This window comes from Ostrea edulis, chromosome 9 (assembly GCF_947568905.1).
Source record: "Ostrea edulis chromosome 9, xbOstEdul1.1, whole genome shotgun sequence".
Taxonomy (NCBI): domain Eukaryota; kingdom Metazoa; phylum Mollusca; class Bivalvia; order Ostreida; family Ostreidae; genus Ostrea; species Ostrea edulis.
Genome location: NC_079172.1, coordinates 57,119,706 through 57,125,705, shown reverse-complemented (window position 1 = coordinate 57,125,705; position 6,000 = coordinate 57,119,706).

The following is a 6,000-nucleotide window of genomic DNA, read 5'->3' as shown; positions in this document are numbered from 1 at the left end:
GGTCTGAATGGATTTGCATAGGCATTCCAAATATCGAAACTACATGATTTATTAGTTTTTGAGCAACTGTAATGGCTTTCTTGTTTCTTATAGGGACTGCATCGACCCATTTAGTGAAATAATCACCCATAACCAAAAGGTAAGAATTTTTCTTATGAGTCATGGGCAAAGGGCCCAGTATGTCCACAGTCCATCTTTCCATATGAACACCTACAATGTACTTTTGAAGGGGTGATTTTGGTATTTTACTTGGAGGTTTCCTAGCTGCACATTTGTCACAACAGCTGCAGAAATGCTTTATATCTTGGGACATTTTGTGCCAAAAATATTTATCTCGGGCTCTTGATAGGGTTTTGCTGAAACCTAAATGGCCACCCGTTATATTGCAATGGATTGCTGTTATGACTTTCCCCATGATAGATTTTGGGAGTATAACTTGATACTTGGGTACTACACTTTCCCATTTGTTGTATAAGATGTTGTCTTTATAAAAGAGGGAGTCGAACCTTTCCCAATAGTATTTGCAAACCTCACTAGTATGAGATATATCTTCCCATCTTGGTTTCTGCTTAATCTTAACCCATGTTGTGATCTCTCGTAAATCGGGGTCTTGGTTTTGTAGAATGCTTATTTCATTCTCTAGATTCATCCCTTCACTGTCTTTTTCTAAGGATGCATGTTCAATAGGTTTGTCTATATTCAAGAAAGGATCGATTGTCTGATTGGGTAAAAGCTCCTTCTCAGACCTAGTCGTGACAGTACAAGCTTCAGGTGTGCTACTAATGTGACTATTGACTGTTTTAATTTCATCCCTTAATTGGTTTTGCATCTGAATAGGTTGAAATGTATCTTCAGCTTTGCTACAGTGTTTGCAGTCTATTTCTTCCCTAAGACAAGGTCTGAGAGACAGGGCGTCTGCATTATTGTGTGACCGACCAGCTCGATGTTCGATTTTAAAATCATAAGAAGATAAAAATTCGAACCAACGAGCTAGTTGCCCTTCCGGGTTCTTGAAATTAAGCAACCAAGTCAAAGACCCATGATCTGTTCTGACCTTGAAAGGTTTCCCATATAAGTAATGGTGAAGTTTTTTACAGAACGAACTATGGCCAATAATTCCCTTCTTGTCACACAATAGCGACGTTCAGCTGCACTGAATGTTTTACTGAAGTAGTATATAACTTTTTCTTGCCCCCCTTGTTCTTGAGAAAGGACACCTTCCAATCCAGTATTAGAAGCATCAGTGTCTAAAGTGAATAACCCTTCCTCATTGGGATATGCCAGAATAGGAGAACTTGTTAAGGCTCTCCTTAATTTGTCAAAAGCAACATTGCAGTCGGCATCCCATAGGAATTTTCTGTTTGCTTCTGTTAGTTGGTGCAAAGGCCTAGCTATGTCTGAAAACTTGTGAATGAATTTCCTATAATAGGAACATAGATCTAGAAAGCCCTTAACTTCTTTGACGTTATGGGGGATTGGCCAATTCTTGATTGACTCGAAGGGTCAGTGGCTATGCCATTCTCATTTACGATATGTCCCAAAAAGGAAACTTCTTTTTGTAATAAATTACATTTTTTAGGGTGCATTTTTAAATTTTCCTCCTGCAGCCTCTCAAAAACTTTTCTCAAATTACTAATGTGTTCACTGAAAGTTTTGGACAAGATTATTACGTCATCTAGATAGACGAGGCAAACTTTCCAGGAGAGGTTGGATAAAACTCTTTCCATTAACCTCTCGAAAGTTGCTCCCGCATTGCATAGACCAAATGGGATTTTCAGAAACTGCCAATGGCCACCTCCGGGAATTGAAAAAGCTGTTTTTGGTTTGTCTGCTGGCGTCATTTCGACTTGCCAGTACCCACTCTTTAGATCTATTGTGGAAAACCATTTTGCTCCTGACAGAGCATCTAATGTAGTATCAATTCTAGGTATTGGATAACTATCCTTAATAGTGACATCATTTAACTTTCTATAGTCTATACAGAACCGGATTGTCCCATCCTTTTTCTTGACAAGGACTATGGGAGAACTCCATGGACTGTCTGATGTCTCAATAACCCCTTTTTCTAACATGTCATTTATTTCTGCTTTGGCTTCAGCCATTTTAGCCAATGGAATACGCCTAGGGGGTTGCTTGATCGGAGGTGCCCCACCTGTATTGATGTGGTGTTTTACTAAGTCTGTATTTCCCGTATCTATGGGAGAACTAGAAAAGCTTGATTTAAATTTCATCAAAAGTTTCCTAAGTGTATGTTTCTCCTCTAGACTGACACTGCTATGAACCCTATCCGTGATATGCTTTAAATGTGTGGGTAGCGGGTTTACTCCCCCTTCCCTGTTTTCATTTTGGGAGCTAATTGTCTTAACGGTTTCCTTATATTCTACATGTTGGACACTTTCTACAGTAGCCACTACACTACCTTTATATAATTTGAGACTTTCGTCTGTTAGATTCATATAACGTATTGGGACACTTTCCCCATCTACTGTGACTAATGAACGGGTCATTAGAATTTCATGTTTGTCCATAAAATTTACAAAGGGCTCTATAATAGCTGTTCCCTGCCGAAAAGTGGGACTTTCAACCCTGGCAGGGGCAATAAATTCACAATTTGGTGGTGCTATTATATCTTCTGAAAGTATCACCCTGCTGCTGTCGGTCAATCTAAATGCATCGTTAAAGTACGGGATTTCTACTCCCTTCATATGTATTTTCTTATCCCTCATACAGATATTGCAAGCAAATTTCGACATGAAGTCTATTCCCAAAATAAAACTATTCTCAATATGGGCAATGACAACATTGTGTAAAAATTCTTTCTCCCCGAGAAAAATCTTAAGGAGGCACTCTCCCACTACTGGGATGCCGTCTCCTTTAGCTGATTTCAATCTAACAACTGAGGGCAATAAATCTAATCTACCCTTTGAATCTATTTTATCCCATAAGGTGGGATTCATAATCGTTAAACTGGACCCAGTATCAACTAAAATTGCTGATTTCACAGATTCTATTTTACCAGCAATAAATATTCCTTTATTTCCCTGTTTGACATCTCCCTCTAAAATAGGATCTTGTGATGTGCACTTAGCTTGGGAATTATCTACTGCATTACCGCTTTCATTATTATCAATTTCATTTGACTCAATTAATACTGGGTTATTTCTATCTTTCTTATCTATTGGCTGTTTTGGGGGCTCGTTCCCATTTGCCGTCGACTTCCGCCCCATGAATTCGACGCCCTGCTGTTTGACTGATAGTTACTCTGATAATGGGAGTCATTATCCCTCGGGAAATTTTCTCTTTGGGAATCATCTTGATAGTTCTTGTTTCTAAAATTTTTCTTGTATTTGTTTTGATAATCCCCCCTATCACTTGACTGTCTGAGCCTATACTTGGAGTAATGGTCTTCCCTTGCTTGTTTTTCTACATTTTGGGATTTTTGCCCCATCATATCCAATTTCCCCCCAATATTCTTTATAAGAGCCAAGACTGATTTGTCCTCTTCGGTAGAGGGTTTGGTTGAAACTACATTAATGGGATATCCCCTTTGGGCAGCTGCCATCTTGTAAGTTTCCAACCTGAAAGCCATGATTTATGCCTCCTCAATGTCCTTAACTGTGGACTCTCTGAGTCGCAGTCGCATGTTAGGATCTGGGAGTGCATCAATATAGTGGTCTAATGCCAAAATGTTCAAGAGATCGGGGTCGGCAGTAGGATATGCTTGTCGAATTAATTTTTTTATGGATTGAGCTAGTTCGGATAGGGATTCTTTTTCTCCCTTTATCTTGTTTTTAAGTTTAGCTCTAAACATCTCCGATCTTTCCATTGACCCAAAACGCATATTAAGTACCCTAACCAAAGAATCAAAATCTCTGGATTGAGCTTCACTGAGCTCTCCCAGAACTGTCCTAGCATTTTCAGTTAAACTACTTGCTAAGTAAAGTGATTTTTCTCTATAATCCCAACCATGTAATTCCACTAAAATCTTAAACTGGGATACGTATTCTTCAAAATCTTCACTCCCATCATATGTGTGGGGTTTAATGGATATCAAAGGCTTTGATGGGGTACGAGGACGGGGATGTATGCTGCAATTATCATTGATATTCGCCATTGGAGGGGCGCTTGAGATTCTGTCACACTGAGGACTTTCCCTAACCCCTATAAATGAGCGTGATTGTCTGGGATTTTCCCTATTGGGGTATTTTCCATATGTAAAAAGATCCCTAGCTTCACTATTCCCGTTTTCCGCCCTTTCTACTCTATCCCGTAGACGCAGAGAGTCTTCCTTTGATAATTGGGTCTCCTCCCGTATGTGGGATAGTTCTTCCCCATAGTCATGTTGTTTATTTAGAATTTCACATAAGCTGTGTTTCATGCCTAATAAATATCTACCAACATTTTCTATTGTTTGTAATAAAAGTTCATTTATACTTTCAGAACTCTTGGGAGCTGATGGCTTGTTTGGAAAAGATATGCTTTTGAGTTGGACTTCTATAGAAGTCTCATCATCTTCTCCCATTATAGACGTGGGATTCACAATTATATCGCCAGGATTCCCTGACGGATTATTATCCCGAGACATTTTTGCCTTATGATGTGTATGGGACACTAGTGGATTCTGATTTAAAAAATAAAAATTGTTCCAAAGGACGTTATATATTTAAAAAAAAAAAAACTATCCTTGTCCAATCAGATTTATGGGAATATTAATTGCCTCCTGTCAGAAGTTTGCCTGGTGTCAGAAGTTTGATTGCCACTTCTGACACCAGTGTTGCGTTTCTTGTGTTTTCACGTCTAAACAACTTATGTGGGTCTCCCAAGTCTGTACATTGGACAAAGGACAAGTAAAGTCAGGAATACAAAAGATAAAACTTTATTGATCAAGTTGAGCATGTTGATAAATTTAACGTGGAACAAAGTTTCAAGGGATATATCCCGGCGTTGATCCCTTTCCTAGTTTTCTGGGATATAATTACTTTCCCATTTATGGGAGTTAATAAGTAACTGTATCTCATCTTCTCCCATATGTAAAACTTATACGGTACCAATTTTGATGCACCAGATGCGCATTTCGACAAATAATGTCTCTTCAGTGATGCTCAACCGAAATGTTTGAAATCCGAAATAACTATGAAGTTTTAGATCTAAATATAGCCAAAAACAGCGTGCCAAACAAGTGGAGCCAAATTCGTCCAAGGATAAGAGCTATGCATGAGGGAGATAATCCTTAATTTTGAAATGAATTTCTAAATTTTATAACAGCAATTAAATATACATCCGTATTTTCAAGCTAGTAACGAAGTACTTAGCTACTGGGCTGTAGAGACCCTCGGGGACCAACAGTCCACCAGCAGAGGCCTCGACCCAGGGGTCATAATGTAAAAATCATGGGATATCATTAATATAAAAGATGTAAACTTTTGTTTTTAATATGCTAGAGCTCCCATACACTTAAGTATTAATAAGATATATAAACTTTGCCATCAGATGTCCATCAGCTCCCAGATAAAAATCAGTTAGTGATCAAAGACAAAAATATTTACCCAACGGTACTGTTGGTCACTCCCATTCATTGTTTTGGTGGGATGTTGCTATTTTGTCAAGATGCTTTGTTGTTACCTTCGTCTAATTGACTGTGGAACTGAATAATGGATAATGCCAGACGAACAGCTGTAGCTGCGTATTTATTGACGTCGGGCTCGATTGTCATGACGTTGCGTCATATGTAAACACCCGCCATATTTGACTGTCGAAGTGTTTGAAGCAAACTTCCACCAGAGTTCGTAGGCACTGTGACGTAATGAGGCCTCGACGGGGAGTTTGGTGTTTGAAGCAGTTGGAATACAATCGCGTGTAAGGGAGCGCTAAACGTGTTTTACAGAAGTTGTATGATGGAATTCACTGCTGTAAATCATCGTGAAATAGATATACATATTAAATCATGGTTAGTAATATAAATCAGCATAATATGAGCCGACTGATACATAGAGGAAATTC